Below are 14,899 nucleotides of genomic sequence, written 5' to 3'. Positions count from 1 at the left end.
GATAAAAACCCACAATATTGTGTTAAACAAAAAATATATAAAATAATATTGTAGAATATTAAATATTGTATTACAAAGAACGCGGGAAACTTACGAAAGACCGGAGGTCTTGTCATCAAGAAACCGCAATGCGTAACTGATATTATATATATATATATATATATATATATATAAATATGTTAGTATATGATTTGCTATATAGAGAATACACGCCGTATCACGTATTTGTAAATACGTTCACATATTTGTAAATACGTTCACGTATTTGTAAATGCGTTCACGTATTTGTAAATAAGCATGTTTTTTTTTTTTTTTTTTTTTTTTTTTGCTATATAAATTTATTAAAGTCGTAAAGCATAATATAAATACAAATAGCAGGGGCAAGAAGAAGACATAATTGGTCTTATCACCAATGTTTAGTATTATTTTTTAGAGTTTTCATGGTACATTTTCGGTACAAAGCTAGTTTATACGCTAATTTTAAGATTTTTGAATTAATAAAAACTCATATAATTATTTGTGTTTATGATGAGATTTTTTAGTAAAGTTTTCAGAGAATTTAAGTTATTCGATTTTTCCAGTTGAGAATTTTTAAATATTAATTTGTTGTATAGATAGGGACCACCAGAGTTTTTACGACATAATATGTCTGGCAGATCTGTCGACATATTTTCAGACATATTTTCTGCCGGTATAAAATATGTCCCACATATTTTCTATTGACATATTTTGACATAATTTTATGTCTGAATTATTTTCTGCTGACATAAAACATGTCAGACATATTTTCTATCGACATATTTTGACATATTTCTATGTCTGAATTATTTTCTGCTGACATAAAATATGTAAGATATATTTCTATCGACATATTTTGACATAATTTTATATCTGAATTATTTGCTGTTTGATATTCTTGAAGAAAAAATCAATCTAACAAATTTATTGCGCATTTCAACTTAATTTACAGAGTTAAGTAAAAATAGTTTAACATGTTTGTTGCTTTTTGCAATCAATTATGCTTCATAAAACTTTTATTTTAAATCCTAAAAGCAAATATCTTTTGTTTCATAAAGGTCTTTTTTTGCCCTTTTTAGCGATGTATCATTTGATAGTATTGACAGTATTTTTAGCGATGTATCATTTTAGAGTATCGACTAGTATTGATGCATCATTTGATAGTATTTGATAGTATTGATTAGAATGGATTAGTATTGGTGATTTCCCTTATTAAAATGTAAAAACCATCTCAAGCTGAGTTTTTATTACTAAAAATGGTTTTTATTAATATGACTAAAGATAAAATTATTCTCTTGATTAAAATAATATTTAAAAAAAAAAACATTTTTAGTTATTTTTAATTAATAGTTGATTCATTCAATAAATTATTCTCCATTTTTGACTTTAAATCGTAAGGAAAACGAAAAAAGTAATTATTCTAATATATATTTCACTCAAAACATTTTATGCAAGTTTATGGCAGTTAATTATGCTGTTATAATGTAATTGTCAATTATTTTATTGTTAAATAAATCATAACTATTATAACTAAAAGTATATTATTCGTAATTAGTTATAAATTATTACCGGTTAATCTTCTTAATATGAATTTAATGAGCTGAATACTTTTGCGAAATATTTCAAATTCTTCAGTTTAAATGAATTTAATTTGGCACAAATTTTTTGAAATTCCGTGAACCGTTTTTTTTCATAGAATCTTTTGAATTCAATTTTTCATAATGAAATCTTTTTCAGGATCAACTAATAATTAAAAATAACTGAAAAAGTTTTTTTTTTATTATTATTTTAATCAAAGGAATAATTTTAAGTTTAGTCATACTAATAAAAACCACTTTCAGTAAAAAAAACTCAGCTTGAGATGGATTTTACATTCTAATAAGGGAAAGCGCCAATACTAATCAATACTATCAAATACTATCAAATGATGCCTCATTACTAGTCAATATTAGTCAATACTATCAAATGTCAATATTAGTCAATACTATCAATGTCAATATTAGTCATAATCAATAAATAAGTCATAATCAATAAATAAGTCATAATCAATAAATAAGTCAATAAATGTCAATATTAGTCAATACTATCAATATTAGTCAATACTATCAAATGATACATCGCTAAAAAGGGCAGAAAATGACCTTTATGAAACAACTGATGTTTGCTTATAGGGTTTAAAGTAAAAGTTTTTTGAAGCATGATTGATTGCAAAAAAGCAACAAGTTTGTTAAACTATTTTCACTTAACTCTGTAAATTAAGTTAAAATGCGCAATAAATTTGTTAGATTGATTTTTTCTTCAAGAATATCAAACAGCAAATAATTCAGATATAAAATTACGTCAAAGTATGTCGAAAAAAAATATGTCTGACATATTTTATGTCAGCAGAAAATAATTCAGACATAAAATTACGTCAAAGTATGCCGATAGAAAATATGTGGGACATATTTTATGTCGGCAGAAAATGTGTCTCAGACATATTTGACAGATAACAACCCTGGGGACCACGGTATGAAATAGAAAAGCGCAGGAGAGTTTTTTTTTAAAAAAAGTACGCTAAAGTTTCCTCTTGTGTTATAACTATTTTTGCTATTTTGGAAGAAATTCTTTCAAAAGTGAGGAGGAACAAGTCCACCTTTATATTTTAGCATGAATATCAGATTTTGGAATATGTTGATTTTATATACATTTAATGTTTTCAAGTTTTTTAATAGTGGCTCAGCAGGCTATTCTTTTTATAAACTATTCTTACAGCATGTTTTTGTTTTCAATAAAGTGTGGACAATTTGGATTTGTTAGTACTAACCTATGCAACATTGGCGAAGTCTTATAGCTTTGTATGAAGGAGAAATAAAGGAGTTTTAAATTTTCAGGAGACAGTATAGAACAAGCTTTGTTGAGAATTTCAATGTTTTTTGATATTTTGGTATTTAATATATCTATATGCGCTTTCCATGAGATGTTCTCATCAATAAGTATCCCAAGAAATTTAGTTGCTTGGGTTCTCTCAATTTCTTTAGTATCTATATTTAGCGAAAGTAAATTGGGTGGTATTTTTTTTAGGTTAGTATAAAAAAGAAAGTATTTTGTTTTATCTGATGATTTTAGCGATAATTTGTTCGATTTAAACCAATTATTTAGTTTTTTAAGTTCAGTGTTGTTTTATAAAGTTCTGTTTTATATTAGAATGCATAAAATAAATTAGTATCATCTGCAAACCTTAAAACATCTAGTTTACTTGAGGCTTCCACTTTGAGGGAGAGGCTTTAGGGAGATAATAAAAGTAAGAGAGGCACAAGAATGGAACCTTGGGAGAACCGCATTTTATTCTAAGTAAATTTGAGTATTTTTTTTCATGAGCGTTAACGAATTGTTTTCTGTTAAGCAAAAAGCTTTTGAACCAATTAAGGGCAATATCTTTTATCCCGCATTTTTACATTTTCCCAATTAGGATGGCGTGATCTACTGTGTCGAACGCCTTAGATAAATAAACAAAGACTCCAAGGACGTATTTTTGTTTTCAAAGGAGTCATTTATATTAGTTATAAGATCAAGAATTACATGTTCAGTTGAGTGTTGCTTCTGGAAACCAAACTATTTTTCATTTAAAATTTTCTTATTTACTAGATATTTATATAGTTTATTCTCTTTAAAAGTTTTGAAAATACAGAAAGAACTGAAATAGGTCTGTAGTTATTTAATGTAAATGAGTCCCTGGTTTTTAATATTGGTATTACCTTTGCTATTTTTAATTTTTCCGGTACAGATCCTGCAATAACTTAAGACATAAATATTTCATAGATGGGTTGGTTTATTACCGGAAACACATTTACAACTATATAGTTACAAAGGTCGTCTATCCCAGGAGCCTTATTCATCTTAAGCGAATTTTTTGCATTTTCTAGTTGTTGTTTTTTTGTTTGTTTATTTATTAATATTAGTCTATTCCAGACAACAATTATTGTTTATTTTTTTTTATTTTTCCGATTCCCATTCTCACATATTTACAAAAACCGTAATATTTAAATATCTATAGTTAACAAACTATTTATTAAAAAAAATATAAAAGTAAAATAGATAACAATTCAATACATTATATATATAACAATTATAATATATATAAATATATATATATTATATATAAATAATTATATATATATATATATATATATATATATATATATATATATATATATATATATATATATATATATATATATATATATATATATATATATATATATATATATGTATATATATTTTTATATAGTCTCTGGCAATATTAGTTAAACTGTTTATTGTCCGATGTTGTCATGCCCGTTTTCAACAAATATTTTTATTAAAAAATCAATTTCTTGTTAGGGGTATTTTTGAGAACATATTCCTTTTGCACGGCATAAAAAGCCTTTGAATACGCCAGTGATAATATTAGGATTGGTATTTGAATTTGGTTTAAGTTAAATATTAGTAATTGCTTCTTTTCGATGTATTTGAAATTCATAAACTCCATGCACTGTGTTCGTAAAATTAATATCTAGAAAATTATGTTGTTTTTGGTGGTTTTCGAGTTCAACAGTGTATTTATGGCAGGATTTTTTTCGTTTAGGATATTTAGAAACATTTTTTGTTATTTTATTGAGTTAAAGCGAGCGTGACAATCGTCTACATATCTCATGAAAGTTTTTGGTTTCCATGTTTGAATAATAGCTATATTAAGTGCTTTTCTTTCTATATTTTTTAGAAACGCTTCCGCAATAACAACCATTAAGGACAAACCTATAGGACCTTAATTAGGTATTATTCGGATTTTGTTTTCATATAAAAAATAGCAAATACTCAACGAAAGTTCTATTAATTGGTGTATGTCTACAAGCAAAAGTTTTGTTCGAGTCTTTAAGTCTTCGATGGCATTATTTAATATATCAATAATTACTGGAATAACTTCGTTAATGGGTATGGACGGATATAATTAACTGTATTATAAGAAACTTGAATTTCATTGGGATCTATTTTCCAATGTCTGGCTTCATTAACAAAATTATTTGAATTAATAAGTCTATTTTTGTTTTTGTTTAGTGTTGGTTGAATGATATTGGTGGTGTGTTGATTGTTGATACAACAGGACGCATTGGGTAATCTTTTTCGGGTTTGTGCGCTTTAATCAATCCATGTATTCTAGGTGGTACGCAATCTGATGGATACATTTTAAAATATATAGTTGTGTCTAACTTACCCTCTTTTATTAATTTACACAATTGTTTTGAAAATTGGTAACAAGTGTGGGTGTTGGGTCATGATCAATAATTCTGCTATTTTTAATTTGTATTAATATGCATAAATAATTTAATATTAAATTATTAACTAATATCGCCAGAGACTATATAAGAATAGATGATAAAAATACCAATTATCAACCAACTGACAACCAACCATTTATAAAGCTACCATGGATACCAGTTGTTGGCCCCAAACTTAGAAAAGAATTTAAAAAACAAAACATAAAAGTTATACTTGCATTACCTGCAAATTTAAACAATATATTCTGTAACAATAAAACAAAACTTCCTCCAAATACAGACCCAGACGTCTACCAAATAAAATATTCATGCAACTCTATATACATTTGTGAAACCAAAAAGAAAATTATATCAAGATGTATTGAGCACCAGAAAAATAGTAAAAAAGGAAAATGGGCCAGTACTAGTGCTACTGAGCATTCCAAATCATGCCAAGGTACGTTTGGTTGGTTAAACCCGAAAACCATATCAGTAGCTCCTGAAAATCATATTCGGAAAATCCGAGAATCCCTTGAAATAAACAAAACTAAAGTTCGAAGAGCGTTAGGAAATGGCAAAAATGTTCTTAATAGGAATGATGGTGATAACGTTATAACAAGAGCTTAGGGTCATTATTTATTAGATTGTCTGACGTCAACATTTAATCCTATTTTGTATTTTCTCATAGTGTCCGGACTCTCGATTCGATAAAAACTAGTTCGGAACGGAACGGAATAAAAATTTTAATCCGAATTACGGTAAAAATCTGTTTCGAGAAAAAAAATCTTTCTCGAAAGTCGGAAATTTATCGAATTTTTCGAGAATGTTCGTAATGTTTATTCGTAATGATTTTTCGAGAATGTTCGTAATAATGGAGGTCATTTACAAATAGTTAAAAACTAATCTTAATTAATCTTACCATGAAATAGCATTAATAATACAAATAACGATGATAATAATAATGATGATAAACTATAAGAATAATAAGAAAATTATATGATAATAAATCAATTCAAATTTAAAACAGCAATTGAATATAATGCACAGACAGGAAAGTTACAAACAGTTATGTACTGACAAAACGTAACAGCCTACCATGTAACTTAAACAGCTACTGCAAAAAAAAGTAACAATGTTTTAATAAATATGATAATCTTGATATCAATAATCATATAAATAAAAGTAGTATAAATATTTCATTAAAAAATAACAATAAATAAACAAACAAAAATTTTTTAATAATACTCACAAATAAAAATGCGTCACCCACTTACACACAAACATTTAGTCACGAAAAATATAGAGTTTTCTCAATAAATGACAATAATAAAATAAAAAAGTAAATCATATCAAGCAAACACATATAGTCTTTCAAAAATTATAAAATTTAAAAAGTATTTTTTTTCCTTTCTTCATAAACGGAGCAATTTATATATATTTTTAAAATTCTTTTTAATTACTTTCCATTTTCGAACGTTTTTTTTCTTTTAACTTTGTTTTTTTTGTCTTTTTCTTATCTAATTTTTTTCTTTTTTTAATTTGTTTGATTTGGTTTTTAATTTTTTTTTAGTTTTTTCTTTTTTATATCTTTTTTTTCTTTTCTTCATTCTCTTTATTTTTATTTCATTTATTTTTCTTATTTTATTTTTTTTTTCTTTTTTTTTTTAATTTATTTATAAAATTCGTTATAAAAAAGCGTCTGTCATTCCGGAAGTCTCTGCACTGTCTGATTATACAAAATTAAATTAGAATTAATAATTGTCTAAAAAATTTCTCGAAATTTCTCGTAAACCGGAATTTTATTCGACAAAGTCCGGACACTATTTTATCATGCTCTTTTTAATGTTATCTTTTTAACGGTTTGTTTTTATTATAACGATTTTCTTTGTAACGATTTTTATTATACCTCATGAAGCTGATCACAATAGATCAGCGAAATATTGAATAACATATATTGAAATAAAAACAAATATATATTTTTTCAAAAAAATTTTATTCGCAGCCGTATTTATAGAATTTTAATAACATTGTATCGTATAACAAGAAAATGACTTTTAAAGTCATTTTCTTATTATACGATATATATATATATATATATATATATATATATATATATATATATATATATATATATATATATATATATATACATATTCATATATATATACATATGAATGCAACATCTTTTGAATTCGAGATAAAAAATGATCTTGCTTGAATGGCTAATTAATGTTCTGACGCTTCAAGAAACAAAAAAGAGTTCAAAGGGATAGAACTCTTTTTTGAATCCCAAGGGAACTATATTAAAATATAGTTCCCTTGGGATTTTTCAAATCCATTATTAGTTCAAAAGCAAAATCTTTCAAAGACCATTTGTTTTTTCAAAATCTTTCAAAGACCATTTGACCAGGGTTGTTAACTTCATCAGTTCCAGTTTCTCAAGCAAATAGTTTCACATTTATAATATCTCAAGCTTCAACACATCATTATCACTCTCTCAGGCCAAAACAAGACGTTTTGACCAAAAAGTTGTTAATTGTGGAGTCAGAACTTATTACGCTATTGCTTTGAGAAAAATGCGAGTTGCTGTCTAATGTAGTAAATCAAAAATAAAAGCTTAAGAAAAAGAAAAAATAAGTATAAAAAAAAAAATTCAAATCACGTAAGGATAGTCGTAAACGACAGAAAGTGTCCAGAGAAAGGAAGAAGAATTTTTTGGCTCAGACCTTAAAAAATCATCCTGAGATTGCCTCTAAATTTGGAATGCATAAAAAGACTAGATGTATTGCTATTCTGAAGCTCTTACTGCATGTCAACAGGAACTACTATCAACAATTATTCAAATTGCCACTCTCGGTGCTGTTACAGCTGTCAAAGGAAGACTTTGGAAACAGTTAAATCTCTTGATGATTTAACAGAAGCTTTGCAAAACCAAGAGTTCACAATTGGGAGACCAACAGTCTATTATCATCTTGCACCATAAAATTCTAACACAATAGATGTCAAGAAGCGTGACACTATTGTTTCTATAAGACTCATTAAAGCAGGAAAAGACCTTCATAAAAATCATCCGGATACAAATTTTTGTTTTGCTTCGATTAAGAATTTTAAAGAATTGGGTTCATTCAGAAGTTGCTTTGGTGAGCCAAGATGACAAACCAAAAGTATCAATTGGTCTCTTAGCAGTTACTTTACTAGCAGTTTTGATCATGCATATGGAATATAATCTCGTCAATAATATTGGCATTCAACATTGTTGATAGCTTCATTTAACATTGTTGATAGCTACAACGCCACAATATGTAGCTGTTGAATATATAAAATCTTGCCGTTACGTAAAGTTACCCAGGAAACATTCTATAGCGAAATTTTAGAAAACCTATATAGATGTTTTGAGTGGTCCGCTGTAGTTTCGCTCATCGGTTACTAAGTAGGCCACTAGTGACAGCCGCCTAAAGTGACTAGCCGATGACTAGACACTTTATCACATGTTAGAAACTTTTCTGCTGGGCACAGGTGGATGCCACTAATGGCCAACTTAGTAAACGATAACTAAAGCTCCAAGGAACCACTTATGCTTATAAAGGTCCACTTGCTTATATAGGTCCACAGCAAATCCATAACAACAATGTTTGCTGGGTAGCTACAACCCAGCAAACATTTACTGGATTTGCAGTAGACTTATATAAACATTTCTTAGGGGTTTATTTGAGTTTTGCTTATCTGTTACTTATTGGATCATAAGTGGTAGCCGCCATAAATGGCCAGCCAGTAACTTTCCGATATGTTATTAGGGTGGCTGCCACTAATGAAAACTTTTCGATATATTATTACTTTTGGTGGCTGCCACAAATGGTTCACTAAGAAACCGATGAGAAAATTACAGTGGACCACTAAAAATGTCTATATAGGTCTATTGAAATTCCGCTAAAGTTTGTTTGCTGGGAATATCATAATAACAATAATGCTATGTTTTAAAAAGTTGCGGTGTAATTTGCTAACAGTATAAACTACATAAAGTTTTATAGTTATGTCTTAGCAAGTTACGATATGTAACTATCAACATATTGTTTTAAAAACAAACTAAAAACCCAATACCCAGCAAACGTCCGATAGCATTATATTTCAGTGGACCTATGTAAACATTTTAGGCGGACTAATGCAGCTTTGCTCATCAGTTCCATCGATAACTAGCCACTATTAACATGTCGGAAAGCTATTGGATTACCTTTTATAGCGGCTGCCATTTATGGTCAACTAACTAACCATTGAGCAAAACTCCAATGAGCCGCTTAAAAAAGCCTATATAGGTTCATTGCAAATCCATTAAAACAATTTTTACTGGGTATGTATATGCATACGTATATACATATTACTACAGTGATAGATAGCTATAGCCATTGCGTAGCTATAAAATTGTCGTTATGTAGTAACTTGCAACAAAGCTGCGATCTGTAGTTATCGATATATGTTACAATAATGCTAGCCACAAGGCTGCGATAGATAGCCACTGATTGCTACAGATTTGTCGTTTTCTTGTTACTAGCTAAATTGCTACAATATTTAGTTAGCGATAGATTGTAGTAATATCTGCTGCTATAAAGCTGAGATACTCAGACAGCAACATGTTGTAATAAAATTGCAATGTTAAAGTTCAATACTAAAAGATGAGTTTTTAATGACGTAAAGGACACCCAGCAAGCATGCTATAGCGGGTTTTCAGTGGACCTATATAGACCTTTTGAGCGGACCGCTGTAGTTTTGCTCATCGGTTACTTGTGGACCATTAGTGACAGCAACCAAAAGTGGCTGCCGATGACTAGCCACTATTAAATTGTCGCAAAATTATTGGCTTGCCATTTATAGCGACTGCCACTTACGGTCCACTAAGTAAACGATGAGCAAAACTCCAATAAACTGGTAAAAAATGCCTACATAGGTCCACTGCAAATCCACTAAAACAATGTTTGCTGGGCAAAAATATAAAATGATAACGCGAGAAAAATAGCTCGAAATTGCTATAAAACCAGCTATTCGCAAGCTAATTGCACGGTGCATTTTTTAAACGTTCCTTGGACGTTTTTATTAAGTTTAAACCTAATAAAAACGTCCAAAATATGTTTAAAGAATGCACTGTTTCTACTGGGTTGACAAAGAACATTTTAAGGATTAAAAAAAAGGCTGAGAAGCAGCACGTGAAAGTGCTATTTGTTAGCAATAGCCTGATGGTTGTTATCATGCAAGATGGATGTCAATTATTATTTACTCAGCTAAAATGTACCTATTCAAAGAACAAATGGAGTATGACAAAAAAAAATTATCCAAACCTGAGCAAGTATGTCTATTTAGTGCTTTTGTCCACACAAAAAACTAGCTTCAATCCCCAAAGCGGAGTTGATGCTTCAGTCAATGATCTCCAGCTAATAAAAGAGTTAAAAGAATTAGAAGTAGTCAACAAAGCTGTCTAAAATAAAATCTTAATAAAATTTAAAAACTATTAACACTACTTTACCGAATAAGTAGCAGTCATTGCACTTTTTCAAATAAAGTGAAACTAACTAAAGAACGAGAAATCGCAGGCCAGAAGCTTTAAAAATGAAAAGGTATGTAATATCATCCAAAATGTGTTTCAACATTTTCAAAAATTAATACCAACAAAACTCATACAAATATCATCTTTCATTGAAAAGAATTCTTGACTATTCCCAGCAAACATGCTATAGCGCGTTTTCAGTAGACCTGTATAGGCATTTTGAGCAGACCGCTGTAGTTTTGCTCATCGGTTACTTAGTAGACCATTAGTGGCAGCCGCCAAAAGTGTCTAGCCGATGACTAGCCACTATTAAAATGACGGAAAATTATCGGCTTGCCATTTATATGATTTTATCTTTTAGACGCAATATTATTACAAAATAAAAAGCAAGTCATTGTATCGCTAAACCTTTTTCAACATTATCATTTAAGTGTACAGAGTGAATACAATACGTAACTTTTTTTATTAAATTTTTTTTCACGTTTTCGTTAGTATAATGGTGCATATTTAGTGTTTATACTTAAGCTTGAATAAAAAAGATATATATATATATATATATATATATATATATATATATATATATATATATATATATATATATATATATATATATATATATATATATATATATATATATATATATATATATATATATATATATATTCAAAAACACTTTTATCTCCATGGATAACAAAAATTTTTCTAAAATCGTCGAGGAAAAAACAAAAACTTTATGAAAATTTATAAAAAATAAATCTTATTCAAATGAAATTAAATATAAAAACTATAAAAATATTTTTGAAAAAAAACGAAAAATACTCAAAAAAACAACAACATATTATTCAAAAAAACAACAACATATTATTCAAAAAAACAACAACATATTATTCAAAAAAAACAACAACATATAATTCTAAACTAATATAAAAATATAAAAATATTCACAACAAATATGGAATGCAATTATAGAAATAATTGGTCAAAAAAAGTATAAAAAGAAACATTGTGCCAAAGAAACTTTTAATCGACGGTAATTTAATTAACTAATCGACGGTAATTTAATTTGTGATAAAGTGCTAATAGCTTTTTTGTTAATGTTTGCTCTAATTTGGCACGAAATATTCCTCCAAGATTTGATTCCTATCTAACAACCTCTAATAATAAAATGAAAGAATCTAAGCTAGATATAATTGAGTTGCGATCTGCCTTATTAAGGCAGATCGCAACTCAATTACATCTACCTTAATTAAGATTCAAACTTTCACTGTTTTGAAAGTTACTTGTGGAACAGGAAACAATACGTACAATGTGATAATATAGAAACAACCAAAAATTCTATAACTTGTGGAGTTCCACAGAGTTCTATATATATCCTTTACTTTTCTTATTTTACATTAATGATTTATCTTCAACATCAAACTTATTTAATTTCATTTTTATTTGCAGATAACTAATCTTTTTTTATTCTCATAAAAAATTTGAAACACTTTTTAAAGTAGTCAATGAAGAATTGAATGGTTTAAATACAACAAACCATCTTTAAATGTTCAAAAAACAAAGTTTTCCCTGTTCCTCAAACCAGGCAAATCCAAAATTTTTTTTACCCAATCTCCAAATTAATAAAACTGACATTAAAAGGCAAACTTCCGTTAATTTTTTAGGAGTAAATTTTGATGAAAATCTATCATGGAATCTATCAAATTTATCATATAAACTCCATTGCAAAAAAATCTCAAAAAACATTGGTGTGATCTATTGAGCAATGCCATTTTTAAATTTTAGGTCCTTAAAAAGTTTATATTTTTCTTTTATAAATAGTTATTTAACTTACGGCAATATATTATGAGCAAGTACTAATCACGCTAAGTTAAGAAAACTGTGCAGCAAGCAAAAACATGCAATTAAAATTATATTTGGAGCTGGTAAAGCTGTTCCTTGTGAACCTCTTTTACGTAGAATTGGCGCCTTAAATACTCTTAAACTTAACATTCTAGTTTTACAGTTCATGTATAAAAAAAATGTTGCTGTCTCCAAAAAATTTTAAAACTTATTTTGAAGGAACACACCATAAGTATTCTACAAGATTTTCCAAAAACAATTTTGTTGTATCAATTTTTTATTCAAAACTGAGTTCTTATTCAATTCAAAATCACGGGTAATTTTTGTGGAAAAGTTATCCAATCATTGTTGCCGATAAGAATATTTCGTTTTATTAGTTTAAAATAAAATCAAAGCGGTGTTTATTACACACAGATGTTGATTTATCTTGTTTCTTTTAAGATAGATAAATAAAATAAAATCAGCTATAACACTACACAGTGGCGTTGAGAGGAATTTTGCGCCCGGGGCCAAAAATAAATATTGCCCCGATTTATCCCCATTAGGGAGTTTTTCTTCTATGTTTCGGATCCAGTTCCAGTAAATCTTGTGTTTTGCAGTAATTTATAGTACATTTTAAATATATATATATATATATATATATATATATATATATATATATATATATATATATATTGAGTTTTTTATATTTAGTTTATGGATCTTACATAATTCCTTTATATTATCTAAAAACGAATGTTTTACTGAACAATAATTAAGCTGGGAACTGATGATTTCAAAAGTTACTTTGTTATTTAATAAACGGATAAATAGGTTTATTTTATTTTGCTGTATGTACGTTAACATCTCCTGAACTTTAATTAGAGAGTTTATATAGTTTTTGCTATACTTGCAAGAAATGCAGTTAAGCATTAAAAAAATGCTTAACTGCATTTCTTTCAAATTTTTCAAGTCTTTGCATTGTTAACTCTCTATTTTTAAAGAGCCCCAGACCATGCGTTAGCGTTGGAACAGTTAAAGATTTATATAATTGGATAATTATTTAGTTATAATTGAAAATAGATTTCCAAATCGGATACCAGATTGAATCAGAGTTTGCACTATTGTTTGGAAGTTTGCAGTAATATATAATACATTTTAATATAAAAAGAAAATATTTTAAATATATACGTACAGTACTGTGAATAAGTTTTAGACCACTTGTATTTACAATTTTTTTCCTATGTAATTTTTTTAAAACGTACTTAAGTTTAATAATATATAAGAAAAGTTGAAAGAATATATTATTCTGAATAAATAAACAAAATTGATGAAGAAGCAATAAAGAAAAACAACTTAAATATGCAAAACAACACAAAGATTGGGCCTAGGAAATGTTTATTCGGGTTCTGTACACCGATGAGTCCAAATTCGAAATTTTTGGAACGAAAAGACGCCAATATGCTTGAAGAAGAATTGAAGAAGTCTATCAGTCCGATTGTTTAAACTCTACTATTAAACACAGAGGAGGCTCTTTACAAGTTTGGGGCTGTTTATCTTCATCTGGAGTAGGTGGTTTTATCAAAATAGGGGGCGACTCACCGGGGAACGTTATGTGGATATCCTAAGGCACCATGCTGTATCATCCGGAATGAGACTAATAGGTCATAATTTTATTCTGCAGCAGGACAATGACCCAAAACATTGTTTCCGAATGGCAAAAAATTATTTAAATGAAATGGCAGAGGAAGGAGTACTGGAATTGATGACCTGGCTTCCCCAGAGTCCAGTTTTGAATACAATTGAGCATATGTATGATTACATGGACAGAAAGAAGGTTGAACATGCTCCCCGAAACGCTGAATAATGTTTTGAAGTACTTAAAAGAGAATGGCACAACATACCCCCGGAATTTATAACTAATTTGTATGAATCTAGTCCCCGGCGAAAATTGGCTGGGATTGAGGCAAAAGGAGGACATAGTAAATATTAAGAGTTTTTTATGAAGTTTGACATTAAAAAGTTTGTAATTGTTCCATATTTTGTGTGAAATACATGTGTTTAAATAAGTTTATAATTTAGAACTACAAACTTAAATATTAGAGAAGAATTCTCCGGGATTTTTTGAAAAAATGTAAGTGGTCTAAAACTTATTCACAGTACTGCATATGTAGACATTTATTTTAATAAAAATCATATTTTTGTTGATTTTGAAAAATTTTAATAAATGGACTTGCGCCCTTTTTAAAATGAC

Source organism: Hydra vulgaris, chromosome 12 (assembly GCF_038396675.1).
Source record: "Hydra vulgaris chromosome 12, alternate assembly HydraT2T_AEP".
In the NCBI taxonomy this organism is placed as follows: Eukaryota; Metazoa; Cnidaria; class Hydrozoa; order Anthoathecata; family Hydridae; genus Hydra; species Hydra vulgaris.
The sequence above is the reverse complement of the archived record's forward strand: the minus strand, read 5'-3'. Positions refer to the sequence as shown.